This window comes from Saccopteryx leptura, chromosome 5, assembly GCF_036850995.1.
Source record: "Saccopteryx leptura isolate mSacLep1 chromosome 5, mSacLep1_pri_phased_curated, whole genome shotgun sequence".
NCBI lineage: Eukaryota > Metazoa > Chordata > Mammalia > Chiroptera > Emballonuridae > Saccopteryx > Saccopteryx leptura.
The window spans coordinates 177,885,246-177,904,939 of record NC_089507.1 but is presented as its reverse complement, the minus strand read 5'-3'; the positions used below and the strand labels follow the sequence as shown (position 1 = coordinate 177,904,939).

General features: G+C 46.2%; 1 protein-coding gene and 1 long non-coding RNA gene across 4 annotated transcripts in view; one reads left to right on the top strand and one right to left on the bottom strand.

The window, feature by feature from the left end:
- Window positions 1-3,129, top strand: part of LOC136406813 (uncharacterized) — a 29,085-nt gene extending 25,956 nt beyond the window's left edge. Inside the window, exon 4 of the long non-coding RNA XR_010751712.1 lies at window positions 598-3,129. This is a non-coding gene — a long non-coding RNA (uncharacterized lncRNA). The remainder of the gene's footprint in view (window positions 1-597) is intronic.
- The window catches only part of RALGAPA2 (Ral GTPase activating protein catalytic subunit alpha 2), a 379,248-nt gene that overhangs the window by 40,583 nt on the left and 318,971 nt on the right, over window positions 1-19,694 (bottom strand). The window lies entirely within an intron of this gene.

The following is a 19,694-nucleotide window of genomic DNA, read 5'->3' as shown; positions in this document are numbered from 1 at the left end:
CAGCAGTTTTATATTAATGGTGTGAGACGTGGCCCAGATGAGGGAAATGTCTTTTGAAGACATTCTGTATTTTACTTAAAAAGAGCTGAAGATGTTCCTCAATATGAAGCACAATTGCATTACGGGTCCCAGAACAGGAGGCTGACAGGGTTTCCATGAGGCAGCCCAATCACGCCAGAAAGCCAGGTGTTCTTCCCTCCACTCTTTCTGTCTTCCACACACTGTGTCTGCCACCCACGCATCTCTCCATCCACCCAGCCCCTATCCAACCGTCGGTCCGCCCGCGTCTGCCTGCCTATGTGCCCAGCGGTTTACTGAGCGCCTCTTGTGTATCATTACTCTTCCTTCAGATGTAAGAAAAGCACTTCCTTGCTCCTCAAGTCTCAGACTAAGTGTTGGCTTCTACCAAACTCAACCAGTACAGAGTGATATAATATTTGGGGCAGATTCTCAAACACATCATGGTGAGGTTACATTATAATTAGCCAGAATTCTAATGGGATGCTATGCCACTTCAAATAAAAGATACAATCTTTAGGAAATAAACAAGAACCACCAACCTAGTGCTGACTTAATGCTCTACCCTTTCATTGCCAGGAACCCACTGGATCCTTCTGGAAACTTCAAAACACAGATGATGAAGCAGACAGAACAGAATAATCCCTCTGAGACCACCCAGCCAGTAACGAGTGGGGCTCAAACTCAAGCCCAGGCCAGTTTGTTGCAGATGCTGGCGTCCTCTACTCTCTTATGCTATAGCAATTGAATCTGAATATCATTCTAGTTAAGAGTTTGCAATGTTCATGCTAAGTTAATTCACAAGTACTGTTATTTGGTGCTGACAAGAAGGATGAGGATAGACAAATTAGATTCTTCTCTCTCCCAAGAGCATCACAAATTGGTAATTTTTATAGCTAATATGGCATAAACGATGACTTCCTAGCTGAATTACTTGTCTGATTGACATAGAGGCCAGAATTTAGGGTAATAAACTATATTAATTCAATCCTTTCATTTATGCATCAGGGACTGGGAAATCCATATGAGCCCATTTTGGCAAACTTGATCTTACTACGCTCGTATCTGGTCACATTTTGAAGATAACCAGCACAGAGTTCTAAATTTTTATTAACTAGCATTTTGAATGGACATTTTTAATGAGTGAATGGAAACATGAAAACAACCTTAAGCATTTTCATTTCTGAAATTCTCAAAGTGAGCGTGTCACCGTGGCATACATGTCACACAGATAACACGCGTGCCTCTGGATGCATGGAGCTCCAGGGACCGACTGGCTGGGGCCCAGGCTTCCCTGCACGCAGCGCAAGGACGGGCTGCTATAATGGGGAAAGGCTGCTGCGGCCTGCACTGGCCTAACAAGAGGAAAATGGGTTAGCCTGCAACTAATAACAAATCACTCAGGCCATCGAGATCACATATGTCCTTGAAAAAGCACTTGGTGAGAGAAACTCTAAGGGCTGTGAACAAGGAACCATTGTCACACACGGGTTAATGATCTTGTCACTGTCAGAATTCAGCGTGAGAGCAAGCTGAGTTTTTTCCCCTTGATGATCCTACTATATGTAATATTGTAGAAAAAAACACTTGGGTCATTTTCTAGGGACAGGTTCGAGATGTGATCATCTTACTGATGAGCCACTGTCTCCTTGGGTGATTATAATTAACTGCCTGGTGTCAAAGCCAGGTGACAGTGATCACAATGGGACGAAAACTGGGGGAAAAGTCAAAGTTATCAAGGGGTGGTTGCAGTCAGCTTTGTGACAGACAATGCCATTCTGTTAAAGGTGCGCAATAAGTCACCTAATAAGCTTTTACTTTTGAAGTTTTTGCAGGGCAAGTTAAAGGCACCTACCTGGAATTTTTATTACTTAGTAATACCATTTAATTCCCTTGACTAGGACAGAATTAAATATAAAGGTCACAGCATTCCATTAGAAAATAGTTATATACAGTTAATGATTTAAGGGAGACTAAATAGCGAATTAATTCAACACAGGGTAAGAAGATTCAGCCATGGTACAGGTAGATACATGGAGGAGCAAAGCACTATATACTGACTTACAATTATTTTGAAAGAACAAATTCTGATCTCATAACTAGCCTGGCTCCTCTTTTTTGCCAGGGAGAGTCATTATCACTGTTAAATGCACAGATCCCTGGCACGGCCCATTCTGGAGCTGCCCGCAGAAGCAGCTGCTCTCTGCTGGGGCCTCTGTCGGGGTGCAGGCAGCACCCCTGCTTCCGTGGCTGGAGGTCCCCGTGTCTCGCTGTTGTGCTTTCAGCAGCTCTTCTGTGACTTCTCTCCATGCTAAAGAGTCCGTATTTTAAGAAAGACCATTCAAATTTAGTGACAACCCATTTGACCATTTTCACTTTATGCCAGAAAGACAAACATTTATATCCATCTATCTGTCCATCTATTCAACCTCTTATGTGCCAATCACGCACCAAGATTATTTAGACTAATTCTCAGAAAATTCTATGAGGCAGGTATTGTTATATTCACTTTACAGCTGAAGGAACTGAGGCTCTGAGTTAAAAGATTAGGCTAACAGTAGCAATTGCATTCATAATTCAACCTAATAATTTTCCCAGAGCCAGAGAGAGAGAAAGAGACAAAGAGAAAAAGAGAAAGGCTGCATTCTTCCTACAAAATCTTTTGTAAGAGGTGGAACAAACTAGGAGAGGCGCCACACCCACTGGAGCTGGGGGCATGGACAGGTGGGGCCAGGCCTGGGACCACGCCCCCGGGCTGACAGACTGAGACTCAGGAACCAGCCCTAGGATGTAAACAGTAAACACAAATCCAGTTTTAAAATCCAGCACATTTCTGTACAAGCTGCACCACCAACAGTTTGACTAGTAAGGTTAAAACATTTCTTAGATGAGGTCTAACTGTAAACATTCATGAACAAACCCATTCAGCATTTAAAGTGAGTGCTCTCTAATTAATTTCATAATTAATGTATTCTCACTTAAATCTAGTTGGCATCATATACCCAAAGGACCACAGAAACGAGGTCACCTGATAAGTTATGCAGCCTGTATGTTTTCTCAAGAATGAAGACAGTAGTCATAAGAACAACAGAGAAGTGTTAAAATAGTTTAGAAATGCAGTGAGCATTGGTGAAAAGCTGAAACGTTTCAGAACAGAACATACATAATACTTCATAATGTATATTTTGCATAGTAAAAAGAAGTACACTTAATAAAAAATGGAGATAAAAGTTTCAACGATGTTTTTTGGACTCAAAAATGTATGCAGTTTTAATCACAGCTTTTCCGACGTGGCATGCAGTTGCAGAACACCTGCAGTGACGAGAGAGAAGAAAGGGGCGGCGGTGTTCTGGGAGGGGTCTGGGCAAAAAGGCTGAAGAACCACGCCTTGTTAATTCAGCAGGACAGGCAGTGAGGGATGAAGTCTAGATAAGCAAAACGAAAGCAAAAAGTAAAGCAAGTTTTAATAGCACAGTCAGCCTCCCCCAAGCCAAAGTCACTGCATCCCTGCACACCAGCCTCTCAGGAGGAGTCGGGAGAGGTCCCAGCAGCTTCCCTGAGTGAGGGTCCTGGGAATGGGGCAGCATGCCACTGACAGTCTACAACAGGACCTGGGCTTTTAAATTCACGAATTCGAAGCCAGAGTAGATGGGAACAGGTAAAAGCATCTTAAACACAGATGGAGATGCTTTCAGTCCCCTGAGTTCTGCTGGGGACTTTTCAGCCAAAACCAGAAGTTGCCGACAGTGAGTCCCGGGCATCCCAACACTGGACACAGATGTTTTTGGCTAAATGTTCAGAAGTGACGAGGCAGAAGACAGCTGCTTCCTGCATGGGGGGTGGGGTGGGGTGCTCATTTTAAAGCAGCGTGCCATCCTCTTTTATCTCTTTGAAGTTAAGAGTACTGTATTTAAATTCCATCTAGAGAGAGGCATTCAAAGTGAACTAAGGAAAAATATCTCTACAAATTATTCTTTCATGTTCTTCTCTTCGCCCCAAAAGCAGACATGAATCATAGAGAGGAGGCTCTAATGTGGACTCTGTTCTTTACCCACAATTCTAGAGTTCCATCTGTCCCAACACCTGAGGTATAAGGGACCCACCCACCTGATACCCAGGAGAGCTGGACACCTCAGCTACTTCCTCCCAGGGGGTCCTGCACAGCCACCAGCGCGGGGTTCCCAGGGTGTGTACTGATGACAGTGCCCACACTGCTGGCAGAGACTCCTGCTCCACTCTGTCCTCGATGGAGGATGCCCCGGGCGGGGCGGAGGGCAGGTGCGACTGATGCAAACACAGGAAGCTAATCCCTCAACGCAGAGGCAGAGGGAAGACTTTGTAAACTTAGTGTGCTCAGTCATCTCTGCTAGATGTTGGGGAGAGGTGGGAAAAGGGCACACCACCCGCCTGCTTCCAGAGCTCTGCCTTCTGGGGAAGAAGCTGCACTCATATGCGGCCAGTGCGAAGCAGAGAGAAGGGGGAGTGCAGGATGAACTCCTCAGAGGGATGCAGGCTCAATAAACTCCATCTGAGGGAGAAGAGGAGGGAATGGCCTTACCATGAAGGCCGTTGGTGCAAAGGGCTGAGACCTCACTCCTGGGCATGCAGGGAGGAGGGACGCACAGCACAGCTCCTCTGGGGCAGCAGAGAGGAGGTGGGGCAGAGAGGGCGCGGCCCGAGGCAGAGTTCCCGAGTGGTGGTGAAACGGGGGCCCTGTGCTGGGACGGCCCTGGCAGGAGAGGCACTGCCCTGCCTTCCCAGGGATTGCTCCGGACACACTCACACTCACACAGACAAGAGTCAAGAGTCAGTCTGTGGGCAGGACTGGTAAACATTTTTAGAGATACCTCGCTGTAAATTGTTTGAACTGATTATTCATCCCAGAAATATTATAGCTGTTAGTCTAAAAATGGGGTGAATTAAGTATTAGGTTGAATCATGCAAGACTGCTGATTTTTGAATTAATAAAGCAGCAATTTCACATGGTCCAACCTCATTTACTCTGGTAAGCCCATGGACCGCTGGAGTCTGTCTCAGCCACAGCCCCACTGTGGCTTCTCCATCTTCCTCAGGCCACTTGGCTGCCTAGGCACCAGGTGGCATCCAGTCCAGTCAGAACCCTTCCAACAAGCCAGCAAAGGAACGACAGAGCCACTGAAATCCTCAGTGCCACCATGTCCCACCAAGTCAACTCAAGACCTTTACAGGTGGGTTCTGCAAGAGTTTTCGGAAAAGATTCATTTGTCAATACCACCCCCACTAAGCCAGTCTAATAAGGTAGCTATTTCCTTCCTTGAAGGTGCTATTTATCTATCCCCTCTTCCAATGCAGTTCCTAACATGGCGGCAGAACAAGCTGGTGGCTGAGAGGGAAGGGGTACTTAAGTGGTATGGCAATAACCACAAGTAACAAGGCCAGCGTCCTTGTCAGGCAGTGTTTCTAGCCGGGGCCTGGGCAGAGGTGCAGAAGCACTGGCAGCCAGGGCAGCTGCCTACCCCCCCCCCCCCGGGGCAGCAAACACCGGGGAGGCTCTCAGAGGTGTCAGCAGGTTGGCTGACACTGTTGACTCTGCTGCTATAAAAGTGAAGGCAGTGAGTCATCTAAAGAGAAGGACAGAGCCCTGGCCTTGCCAGAGGAGCTGGGTTCTGGGCAGGACATGGGCTGTGCCTAGGCCTCTGGAAGGGAGCAGAGTTACTGTCGTGACAGCCATGCTTGACCTAGGCCCTGTCACAAGCCTGCCACCTCTGAGTTGTGTATCAGCGAGGAGCCGGGCAGCACCCTGCTGTGCACCAGAGACCAAACTCTGGTGGCTGATGGGAGGCCCAAGTCTGAATGTGGCCAGGGGCCTCAGCCGGTCCCCTGCCCTCCCTGAGACCCACGGCCTCCTCTGTAAAAGGGCACGTTACAGAGCTCACCTGTTAATACACAGGGTGGGCAAAGTAGGTTTACCATTGTGAATACACAAAACACACAGATTATTTCTGCATTGTTTTTTGTTACTTACCGTATTATTTTCCACATGAACAACTGTTTGCCTTACGCTGTATGTGTAATATAAAACATGTGTAACTCAATTTAGATAAATAAATGCTAGTTATTATGGTTAATTTAAACAGATGTTTACTTTCTGAAAATGAATTCTGACTAGTGACCATAAATTATTCTAAATGTCCTAAACACTCTGTGACTTAACATACCCATGACGCCACAATGGAGTCTACCACAGTGGTCCACCCGTGCCCACAACACCAGCAGAATCAAAGATTCTCCTATCACATTATGCTGCCACCAATGCCTCCATATACTGATTCTGTTCATCACTGCCTCAAAATCACAGTAGTTATAACCCACTACTCTAGAGCTTAGTATTTGAATGCATGTATAAAAATGTACATATATATACTACGTAGGTGTTTGATTTAAAAAGTATTTCACTATAACTGATTGACTCTGTAATCCTATGCGTTCTATTTTCTGCATTCATACACATTCTGAGAGGGGCTGGAGGTCCACGGCACAGAGGAGGCTGAGGACCCTGCCAATGGGGCTGTCTTTAGTGTCCTGCTGAGCTCCAGGGTGTGCCCGAGGCCCAGCCCTCACAGGCCATGGTGAGGGCGAGAGCCCCGGGGACTGCTGGCAGTGTGGCTCAGTGATGCACTCATGCTACCCACTGTATGCGCCCCTCCAGCCCACCTCAGACGGGGAAGCAGTCATGGAGAAGTGGGCACTGCTGAGGCTCCAGTGGGGAGCGGGACTCACATCTACACCCCGAGACAGTGCCAACGAGGCTGCCAGTAAGACTCCCTGGCGGACTGAATGAACGAAACAAAATTCCAGGATAGGATTTCCATGCTAGGAAACTAAAGGCTGGGAAGTGTGTGTGTGTGTGCTTTTCTTTTCCCAACAACTAAATTCCTATAAATTTATTTTGTCCTTCCACAGTACTTACGTAAAATTTGATTCAAAAAAATCAATCCCTTTGGATAAAAGGCATGAAATGAGTAATTCCATTGGGAAAGATCCACCTTGTGGGCAGGAGGAAGGGAATTCCATTAAAGAAGCTCCTGTCCGTGGCAGACCCTGCAGACTGTGTTTCCGGTACCTTTGCATTCACCGATTCTTTCTGCAGACATGCAAACTGAGGCTAACATGCAAGTTAGGGAGACGTGACCTAACTTGGCTATCACACTCCCGGTTTACCACCAACTGGCCCGAGTGTCGTGTGACAAGATGCTGAGAAAGACTGCAGATCCGACTTGTACTTCTAAGCAATCCTGCTGACTCTTCAGGGCCTGGTGTCTCTGGACAGACACTGCCTGCCTGGAAACCTGTGCCTAACCACACTGACCAGGGGTGGGGGACAGGGACTAACCAATAGAAAAGCTACAAGCAGCAGTCAAGACGCTCTGAATCAGCAGCTACGCGCCCAGCCTCGGAGCAATATAAAACAGGTAATTTAATTTCATAAAAGGATCTTTCTACAGTTTGTTTTTTTCCTCCCAGCCTATTGAAATGTACACAGCACAAGTACAAAGTACAAGGTGCCATTCACTATAATTTTACTTCTGCACATATTTAATGTGGTGTTGGGATGAAGCATTTCATGGCACCCGTGCTCAGCAAGTGAAATAAATCAATGTGTTGAGAGAACGATTTTTTTCTTGCTGTTTGGGGGAACAGCTCTTCACTTTTCTATCCCCACACACTTAATGAACCATTTAACATTCAAAACCCCTCAGAACGGTCGTAATGCCTGTTTCTTAATTAAATTTTTTATGTCAGTAATGCTAATTTTCTTTTATATCTCCACATGCATAGCAATGCTTTAAAAAATTATTGAGACTCAACAACAGCCAAGTGAGGACTCTTTTAGTGAGTGAGCCTGCCGACAGACATTGCAGGACCTGGTGAAGGAAGGAAGAGAAAGAGAAATGACCCAGCCCAGCATTTTATTGAATATAATCAAAGGAACCAGGGGACCTGGGTTGCCATGGAATTCGGGCCTAAATAAAGTTTACCGTGTGGTGGCAACTTGGTGTTATGCTTCGAGATGGCAGCAAAATGAAGCCAGCATCATGCTTTGAGAAACAGTGGCCCCCTGATGCTGCAGTTCCTTTTCTCGAATTTCTTTTCCATTTCTATGCTCCAGCTTCACAGCCTGTGTTCAACAGGCCGGCCGGCCAGGCCGGGTCTGACGCAGGCACAGGAGCGCGAGGCTCACTGCTGCTCTGTCCTCGGCCAGTCCGATTCTTCTCCTCCCTAATTGCAGCAGACACCTCGGCGCTTTGTCAGCAATACCTGCTCTGAATAGAGGCACTATCGGCCCCTCATCCAAGACCAGGGAAGAAAGAAGGCTCCCGGCTGGCAGCGGTCTTGGATTCTCGCCTCCGGCCATACTGTGCAATCACGCTGTTTATTCCACTGTAACAAGCAGACAGCGCGAGCGGAGCACCTGGTCCTCCCGGCCGGCCCTTCCTTGGCAGCTGACGGGCAACCTCACTGCCAGGTGGTCGCGCTTCAATTACATTAGCTAGCCATTCTAGGGTTAACGAGGACCCACTTTCTTCAGAATGCCCCAGGAAAATCAGTTATTCATAAAGGACAGTATGCCTTTTGTTGATTACTGAACAATGTTGCTGAAAGTCTATTAAATTAAATTCTCTTTACTGGACTGAATAATACAATAGCAATAGCACCAGCTAGAAGTTTGTACATTTATTTACTAAATTTCTGAATAATTTATACATGGATCCTGGCTTTTCCCATTCAGTGGCCAAATGCTTTTTCCGAATGAACAGTATAGCTGTGCCTTCATTTTAATATGGGTTGACACTCGCTTGCAAATAAAAAACAAACAAAAAGCAGAATTTAACCAAGTGGACAGAAAACAACATCTCATTTTAACTGAGGATTCACATTCCAATTTTGTTTTGCAGAAGGATTTTCAAATCTATTGACATAAATGTAGATAAGATGCTTTAAAAAAAAATCTTTCATGTGGTCACATTGAAGAAGATTTTTTTTCTAAGAAGATGAACAGGAAGGAAACGAGGAGGAGGTGTAAAGGCTGCTGCTCTCTCCACTGTGGAACTGTTGCTGACGCTCAGGTGGAAGGCGGCCCGAAGAGGTGAGCCTGGGTGGACTGTGGATACCCAGTGCCTGAATCAGACAGATGGCGAAGATGTCCTTCCTTCCCCACCAGGAAGCTGCCTGCTGCAGGCTCAGCAGGGCAGAGGCGAATGTGCAGGACAGCAGCAGCAAGATGTCTCCCTTCCCTCCACCCACCCGACTTTCTCCACCGAGTACGGAGAAGGGGGCCCCTGGAGGAGCCCTTCCACTGCCTCTGGGAGGATGCTGGAGGCTGCTACGGCCCGATACCGGCAGCCTCGACCCCGGGCTACAATTTGTGCTGGGAAAGTCTGAGTGGGAGAAATGTAAAGACAAAGGTACGGAGAGGGCAAGTAGCTTATAACATTCTGAGTGATTCAGCCTTCGTTGTTTGTGACATGATTGAAAACAGGATTTTTAAAAAATTAAATTCAGAGGCAGCATTAATAAAAAAATCAACAGAAAGTTGGGTTATACTGATGTACATAGTAATTAATCAAAATGTAAGCCAAGCAAAGGAAAAGCTTCTACTGGATTTCACTTACATTTAAGAAAAAGAAAAACCTGCTTTTTTTTTTTCAGAGATGAAGATTGAATAAATTTGGGGAGAAAAATGTAAATTTTAGTTGCTATGCAAATTCAAAGTACCTTGTGAGAATATTCTTAGCAATTAGTGACAATAGTTGGGAAATCAGAAGACATTAGACAGCACAAGCAGCTAAAGCTCTGAGTGCCGGTCTGGTGTGAATTCCTGTCCACTTATTGGCCAGAGGTTCAAACAGTCACTGACTTCTCTCTGTACCTTAGTTTCCTCTCCTATAGAATGGGACAGTAACTCCACTTCTTGGTTACGATGACTGCACGTAAAACAGCACATTGTACACATCCTACGAGCACAAGGAAGAACCTAGCCAATAGGTCTTCTGTGAGAACATCTCGACCTCCAGTTCACTAAGGCATCTCCACTCTGCTGCCATCATCTTAGCCTGACTCAGGCAGGGCACTCACTCAGGCACATTACTCTGAGCCTTGTAATGTGACCGCTTCATTGACTTCTTTTGCAGTAACACCTCAAAAGCAAAAGCAAATTAGAACCCAGCGCCAGGACAAAGCAAGCACCAAAGAATAACCTTCTTTTGTGCTTATATAATTGTATAATAACTTTATATACCAAATATAAAATATTTATATAAAATATAATCATTACATAATAACTTTATACTGCTGATGATATATCAAGAGCATGGATTATGACTGGTCATTCAGAAATAACTGCTTTAGTTTTGCTTCTTGATCATTCTCAATAAACACTTTGGCTTTGCCTTGGCCTTTATCTTCCTGAGGCAGACTGGTATCTGGTCACAATGTATGGTTCTAGTAACATTATCTCTGAATTATAAGATCCACCTTGAACAGAAAGGTATTAGAGTGTGCTGATGACAAGTGGACACTCTTCTGCGCCTCAAAAACAATGGCTAACACTTCTCTCTCAATAGACAGAAAGCACATCAAAGGCAGCCTTGTATAGAGAAAAATTGTGTGATGCCCCTTTAATCTCTCTGAAAATCTATGCACAAACTGAACCCAATTTCATTTTTCACACAAATGCTTAGGCTTGATACAAAGACATCTTTTTCTTTACAGTTAAAAGACGAGAAGACAAAGATATGCTAGCATAGCCGTTGAACTTTTTATAGCTGTATCAATGGGCCATGATACTTAACCACTGATACAAGGGCAGAGATTTAATAATAGCTGCATTTAAAGCATTCTAACTAAAAGCAGCCATTATTTTAGATTAAAGAAAGGCCTTAATATCTACATTTTCCTTAAAGCTGCAGAGTTTTTATCCTTTTAACTCTTTGATCAATTAAGAAAGGTCTAAAAAGACAAGATAGTAATATTGCAGGGGTTTATAAAATTATAGTGGTGCGGGTTGTGAATGGGAAGGGGCTCATACTCATTTCCTGGGTGAGGAAGGACACAGAATGAGGAGCTCTTTGGGTGGGAAGGGGAGACGGCTGTCTAGCAAACACGCCTCTGCACAGAGCAAATCCAGGCAGTGTGTGCTCTGACACCGCACTCCTGGGGAAACTACAGAATGGTGTCTGCACCGATGGAACAGAATAGAAAGCCCAGATATAAAGCCACATATATATGGGCAAATAATTTTTGATAAAGGGGCCAACAACACACAATGGAGAAAAGAAAGCCCCTTCAATAAATGGTGCTGGGAAAACTAGAAAGCCACATGCAAAAGAATAAAACTTGACTACAGATTGTCCCCCTGTACTAAAATTAATTCAAAATGGATCAAAGACCTAAATATAAGACCTGAAACAATAAATTACGTAGAAGAAAACATGGGCACTAAACTCATGGACCTTGGTTATAAAGAGCACTTTATGAATTTGACTCCAAAGGCAAGGGAAGTGAAGGCAAAGATAAATGAATGGGACCACATCAGACTAAGAAGCTTTTGCATAGCAAGAGAAACTGACATCAAACAAACAGACAGCCAACTAAATGGGAGATGATATTTTCGAACAACAGCTCAGATAAGGGCCTAATATCCAAAATATACAAAGAACTCATAAAACTCAAAAACAAACAAACAGTCCAATTAAAAAAATGGGAAGAGGACATGAACAGACACTTCTCCCATGAAGAAATACAAATGGCCAACAGATATATGAAAAGATGCTCATCTTCATTAGCTATTAGAGAAATGCAAATCAAAACTACAATGAGATATCACCTCACACCTGTTAGATTAGCTATTATTAACAAGACAGGTAACAGCAAATGTTGGAGAGGCTGTGGAGAAAAAGGAACCCTCATTCACTGTTGGTGGGAATGTAAACTGGTACAACCATTATGGAAGAAAGTATGGTGGTTCCTCAAAAAATGAAAAATCCCTCTACTGGGTATATACCCCCCAAAACTCAAAAACATTGGTACGTAAAGATACACGCACCCCAATGTTCATTGCAGCATTGTTCACGGTGGCCAAGACATGGAAACAACCAAAAAGCTCTTTAATAGATGACTGGATAAAGAAGATGAAGTCTCTTTATCCTGCATGAAGTCTCAGCACAGTGTCCAGAAAAGCTAAGCCCCACACAGACGTTAGCTACATCTACCGCTGGTACATATATACTATGGAATACTACTCAGCCATAAGGAATGATGACATTGGATCATTTACAACATTATACTGAGTGAAATAAGTAAATCAGAAAAAACTAAGAACTATATGATTCCATACATAGGTGGGACACAAACATGTGACTCAGAGACATGGACAAGAGTGTGGTGGTTACTGGGGGAGGGGAGGGGCACAAAGAAAACCAGATAGAAGATGACGGAGGACATTTTGACTTTGAGTGATGGGTATGCAACATAACCGAATCTCAAAATAACCTGGAGATGTTTTCTTTGAACATATGTACCCTGATTTATCACTGTCACCCCATTAAAATTAATTAAAAAAAAAGAAAGAAAAAAAGAGTGCTGTCTGCGGGTGCCTCCTGATCTTCACCTCCTTCTCCTTGTACTTCCGGGTCCCACCGGAGCTCCGGGCAGCCTGACACAGGTGCCCTAATGGTAAAGCTGCTGTTTGTCTTTCATAGTTTCCAGCCGACAGCCAAGTGTCCCTGACCTCCTCCTGCCTGCCAGGCTGCTGGTCCAGCTCGCAACACATGACATTCTCATGTGGCAAAGACTCAGCTCTGAGGTCAGACTGCCCGGGCTCCAAGACTACCATCACCATTCAGCTGGCTGGGTCTCATGCAGAAATCAGTTTCCTTGTGTGTAAATAGTGGAAAGTGGTCCCGCATGAAGTCTCAGCACAGTGTCCAGAAAAGCTAAGCCCCACACAGACGTCAGCTACATCTACCACTCCCTGCTCGGAAAGAAACCGTGTGGCTTCTTGAGTCCATCTTCCACAGGGAGCGTAGGACTAGTCCATGGGCGTCTGTGAATCCTTGCTAAGTGGGCTGCTGCTTAATTCCTTATGGCAGCAGCTCACTCCTGGCTGCACCTTAGAATAACCATCGATTAATCCCTGCTCCAAACCAAGTTAACCAGAACCTGTGAAGCGCTCCTGGGCATCAGTCAATATTGCAATACCCCGTGTGATTATACAGTTGCGAACCATGGCTGAAGGCAATGTACCAGAACATTTCCCCTCGAGTCCTCCCCCTCTGCAGGGGCACAGAATGGGAAGGCTGGACCTCCACAGGCCTCGAAGCTGGGCCTGATCAGCCTGCAAGCAAGTCATGGTTACGCTTCTTATCTTAAAAATACAAATGCATGACTTGTTTTTACTTTAATAAAAAAAATGTTGTAAATGATTATCCATCAAGCACTGCTGATGGTCTGCCACGTTATGCTTCTCATGCGACTTGCCTCTACCTGGCGCACTGCCTGGTTTTTCAGTTTGAGAAGCTCTCATATGATGTCTGGTTATCCCAGGAGTGTCTGAATTTTGAAAGGAGATTCCTGAAGACAGGGAAGCCTATTACACCCAAAGGGCTAAAGGCAGGATGGCAGAGGGGCAGAGGAAGGATGAACACATCGGGTAGAGGATGGCTCTGGGTATGAGGCCACCGAGAGAATCGGAAGCTCGGAGAGCCCGAAAGCTGATTTTGGCTTTGGCTCAGCTCACGGCCTTGACTAGCCCACAGCTCCTGGAAAGCGCTGCTCCTGCAAAACCTTGTTTTAACAACAAACCAAAAGCAAGAAACACCAATTCCTCCTACAACAAGATGCTCTTCCCCGTGGCCACTGGCAGCAGCCTCTCAGAAGTGCCTCCCCTGCACTGCACCGAAATACTACCGATACTGCGAGCTGTCATACGGCTCTTTAAGACCACTTTCCAGTGTGATTTTAATTATAAATAGATTTGATCGGCTTGTCCAATGCCTGTACCATTCTTAGAACCAGCCAGTGAAGAAGTCCACTCTTAAAAAAAAAACACTGGCAAAATCTAGGAACTGCTTAGAAAAACACTGTAAGATCTGAATTCATATTTCTAAAAAGCTGAAACCATGACCTAGCCCAAACCAAGTAGTCTTCTAGCACTGAACAATTACATCTGTTTTTAAACATTTTCTTAATGACTGAATTTACAAATAGCCTACTCTCTTCTTAGACCCAAAAGTATCCTTTCCCTTGCTGGAAAGCCGCTCCCTGTCCCTTCAATAGGAACTGTGGTCAGTAACTTGATCTTCTCACTTAACTACATGTTCTTAACAGAAATCAAAATTGTGCCCTCCTTGGATTGTTGAACAAATGTGTATGTTTCTAGTTAGTAAGTGTGTATAGTTAAAACTTGAAAGTCATAAAACACAAACACTTGAGATTTCTTTTCCTCTCACTTTCTTCATTTTGATGGTTTTACTTAAAAACAAGTGAAAACCATTTAGAGAAAAAAAAATTCTAAACTAAGTATAAATAAAGTGGCTGGTTATAAACCTTTCTTGGAAAGTACCACCTTTTCTTACAGTGAGAGATGTGAAATTTCAAACTAGGTTGCAGAATTAGTGAGGAGAAGAGGAGGGAGAGGAAGAAGGGGAAGGGGAAGGGGAAGGAGAGGGAGAGAGGAGAAACAGCAGCTAGCATAAAAATTTTATTATCTTGTTTGTAGATACAAATATGTTAATACAAATTGCATATAAAGCAAAGATACTCTTTTCTTCACAGGACTGCTGTGGGAACTGGAGGAAGTAACAGTAAGAGGCAACATTGTGCTAGCCGGCACAGGTACAGTGCTGAGGCCAAACTGTGAGGTTGGCTGGCAATGGAGGAGGGTCACGTGAGGAGCCAGACCCGGGAACTTTGGCTCGAACCCCCCACACCCATGCGCGCCAAAGGAGACTTCCCGGGAGCACTTGGAAAAGAGCGACTGTCCATCAGCCAGTGAGATTTCACCACGTCATATCAACTCGCCTTCACCCTGCTGAACCTATAAATTACCCCCAAATGGGAAAATCTGTGCGACTTCTCTGGCTCCTGTCTCCCAGACCAGAGAACATTGTCTGGGAAGTGCTGTACTAAATAAAGCTTTTGCTATTCCACACTTCGTGGCTATGCCCTTCCTTCTTCCTCAGCAGGGAAAATACCTTACATTTGGTGCCAAAACCTGGGAGGAGTTTGAAGCCTGCTGGGGCCACTCCTTCCGAGGAAGAACCAGGATCTTTGACCTCCCACCCACTTTGGCACATGGTGCGGTAAGTCCCCTGCTCTAGCCTCTCCTCATTTCTTTCCGCCAAGACTCCCTGTCTATAATCGCAGCTGCATCAGGGACCTCTTATCCATTCTGAGTGTGTGTGCCTGTGGAGACATCCCGGACACTCCTACTCTACCTAACCATCTGGTGGCCAGAGCTTGAGTTGCGGGACACCAATTCTCATCTCTGATCACTCAGAGGACTGAGGGCGGCCACAGAGGCACAGGCATCTAAACCTGATCCAAAAACACTCCTGGAGTGCCTTATCCAAAATCTCTCCCTCCCTAAAGAAGAAGAAACTGTTCTTCTTCTCCACTGTGGCCAGGCCACAGAACCCACTGGATAATCAAACCAAGGTGGCCTCCTGAAGGGACTTTCGATTTCAACCCCCTCACCAATTTAACTATTGTCAAAGAACTGGGAAATGGTTGGAGATCCCTTACATTCAGGGCTTCTAGTATTTGCATTCCTGTCCTAATCTCTGTGCTGCCTGTTCTACGCGCAGGCCCTTTTTGGCCAGAGAAAGCTCAGCTAAACCCTCCACTCCTGATCTTTCCTCCTTTGCTGACCCCCAACTCTCTTCCCCTCCTGCATGGCTCCCTCCATCCTATTGGGCTCCTCCCGTCCCTTCCCCCAATCCTGTTTCTCATTCACCTGCAAATACTAGTCCCTCTTTCTCTTCCCCTGCCCGACAGGGGCCCCTCCCTTCCCCACTGTGCTCTTAAGCCCCTCTCCTATCAGGCTCCCCTCCGCCGGCCATTGGCCCTCACGCCGGTTTGCAGGGCTCCTGACCCCAACCCCGATCTTCTTGCAGGAAGGCCTGGCCCTGTTCTGCCTCTGGCTCCAGTGCTTCTGGCTGGATCTGGGTGTCGGGCTCCCCAGGAGCACCCCTCCTCTTATTCTCAACCCCTAAGTCCCTATCCAAGACCTATGAACATGGCATTTAAAGTTTTTAATGGTCGCGGCTAATAGGAAAAGGCTGAGGCTGTTGTCCAGGCCTGCATGCAGCAGAAGGTAACGCTCAAAACCGAGGCTCTTGTGGCAGCCCTGAGGCCAGCAGAGCAACAGGGGCAAGGCACAGGAGGTGTCCGACCCAAGTCCAGGCCGCAAAGAGGAACCCCACCAGGAGCTAGCTTTTTTTTTTTTTTTGTCTTTTTCTTAAATTGGAAACGGGGAGGCAGTCAGACAGACTCCCACATGCGCCCGACTGGGATCCACCCGGCATGCCCACCAGGGGGCGATGCTCTGCCTATCTGGGGCGCTGCTCTGTTGCAACCAGAGCCATTCTAGCACCTGAGGCAGAGGCCATAGAGCCATCCTCAGCGCCCGGGCCAACTTTGCTCCAATGGAGCCTTGGCTGTGGGAGGGGAAGAGAAAGACAGAGAGGAAGGAGAGGGGGAGGGGTGGAGAAGCAGACGGGCACTTCTCCTGTGTGCCCTGGCCGGGAATTGAACCTAGGACTCCCGCACGCCAGGCCAACGCTCTACCACTGAGCCAACCGGCCTGGGCCAGGAGCTTACTTTCAATGTGGCAGGGAGGGTCACTGGTCCCGACAGTGCCCTTGCCAGAGGCCACGCACTAAGCCCTGCTCTGACTGCAAGCAGCCCGGTCACTGGCGGAGAGATTGCCCCTTTTGGGCAACAGGCTTTTCCTCGTGCCTCTACGTGGAGGACAAGCCACCCAAATGGGGGGCCAAGCCAGCCAGGAAGGCCCACCGCTCGAACTCCTAGGCCTCACGGATGACTGACGCAGCCCGGACTCAGAGACCCTCATCACCCTCACCAAGCCCAGAGTAATACTACAGGAGCGGGTAAGTCCATCTCATTTCTTGTGGACACGGGGCTACCTTCTTCATTTTGCCATCACATTCTGGATCTCTAGTACCCTCACAGGTCTCGGTTATGGAGGTAAATGGGATCCCTTCTTTTCTCCTTCGCACGCCACCCCTGACATGCAGTTTGGACGGGACCCCATACGGTAATATTGACTACTCCTACTGCAGCCAAACTCCTAGGACAAACACCTTAATACCATGTCTCTCGCCTCAAGCTTGCCCCCATGCAGGACTGCTGGCAGTCGGAACCACTGGGCCCTATCCGTCTCTGGATCACTAAAAGGTTGGGCCCTGCAGATCCTCCTGTCCCTCCCACCAGGAACCTGCCACCAGAGTGAGCTAAAGCAGGGAGCATTGCTGTTCAATGAGACTGGCCCAATGGAAGAAAACATCAATCTCCTCACCATCTACAAGAAAAACTGCCTAAGGATCTGTCCTCCCACAACCTGCTTAACTCCTGATGGCAGCCCCTAACATCCTCACCTGGACTGCCCCTATCCTAGGTCCTCTTCTAATTATCAACATATTACTCATATTTGCTCTTCTTTTTTAAAAAATTCTTACAGGACCGCATCCACGAAGTCTCTCGAGTCACGGCCAAACAGATGTTCCTACACCCATATACACAACTCCCCTCAGAGCCACCACCTTCCGACCTCCCTTCCCCACAATGTCCCTACCCAGCAGGAAGTAGCCAGATGAACAGCGGCGCCCCTATCTAACAAAAGGTTGGAATGTAAGGCCGGTGGGCAATGGAGGAGGGCCATGTGAGGAGCCGGACCGGGAACTTTGGCTGGAACCGCCCACACCCATGCGCGCCAAAGGAGACTTCCCAGGAGCACTTGGAAAAGAGCGACTGTCCGTCAGCCAGTGAGATTTCGCCACATCATATCAACTCGCCTTCACCCTGCCGAACCTATAAATTACCCCTAAATGGGAAAATCTGTGCAACTTGGGACCAGAGAACATCGTCCAGGAAGCGTTCTACTAAATAAAGCTTTTGCTGTTCCACACTTCGTGGCTGTGACCTTCCTTCTTCCTCGGCAGGGAAAATACCTTCCACAAACATTCCACCGGGCCCATGGCTATACTGGACTCAACGCAGTCCTGTGACTTCAGAATATGTCTGGGCCACAGCAGGGTGGGAACACTGGATAACTCTGTTAGAATGACAGAACAGCCGCCGTGCTCTGGCTAGCTGTGCCTAAATCACACTTGGAGTGCTCCAAGGCCAAATCCCGCTCTGAACTCTTGGACTGCCATGGTGCTAAGTTTCAGACTGATGGCCCATTCGTCACGACTCAAAGCCCACTTAGAATGGTTTCCCTGCTGATTGGTAGGAAAAGAATCTTAATTATCTTGCTTGTAGATATAAATATTTTAATACAAATTGTATATAAAGCAAAGATACCCTTTTCCATTTACAAATTTTATTGTAATGATATTAAGGTGGTTTGAGTTCCTTTGTAAGGGGGTTGGTGAAGGAAGGCGGTCTACCCATTGCCAGGGGCAGGCGGTGGTTAACACTGGGGTCTGTGTTAGTCTTGAGAATTTGCTGACCTGGCAGTCAATTCAAAAGTGTCCCAGGTAAAGAGAGATTTCATTTGTTAATTGATTTTAAAAGGCCTTATCACAAAACAGGGTTGGAGACACTGCATACAATAACAATAATAAAGTAGTATTAGTTAGGCACAATACCCAGAGAAACCAGTCACAAATAGAAGGCTGAAGGAAAAGGATGGGCCCAGGGAGAGACCAAAACAGTTCAGGTCGTAGCAGCAGCCTCGTGGGCCAGGGGCTGTGCAGGGAGCAGCCCGCATACAGCCCTGGGGTGCTGGCAGACGTCCTGGGAGGCAGCTCAGATCTCCTCACAATCCAAGTGCACATGACTTTTCCTGCATAGTTAATGGTGTTTATGTTCATATAGAATACACATTCTTGGAATCCTGAAAATTAGGCTGAACTGTATGAAAACTGTATGAAAAAGCCTTATTTTGACTAGGTCAAAAATAGTCAAACATCAGCAATTTTATGTACTTTGACCCAATTTAAAACAAGGTATGGAATTCATCCTGTACTCTGTCTTTAGCTTTTTTGTCATCATAAAGATATTTTTCAGAGGAGACAGAGTGGGGCCAGTCCCAGACTGGGCCATATTAACAAAGTTGAGAATCTCTGACTCTTATCAATTCATCAGTGATGTCTTCCAGAAGGATGCCATGTCCCTGACTCCATTCTGCTCAGCACTGTCAGAGGAGGGAGAGCAAAGAGGTGGCACCCTTCTAAATGTAACAATCCTGCTATCCACCTGTGGGCATCTTGTGGCATCACCGTTCTAGCTGCCTTTCGCTCCAACTGTTCTTCCAACTCTTCATCCCTCTTGCTTTTATGCTCACTGTACCTGGAGGTACTAACTTTTGAGCAACTTAATGTTGGTTTTCAAATTTATTATCTTTTTTTTTTTTTTGGTTTTTTTTTACAGAAACAGAGAGAGAGTCAGAG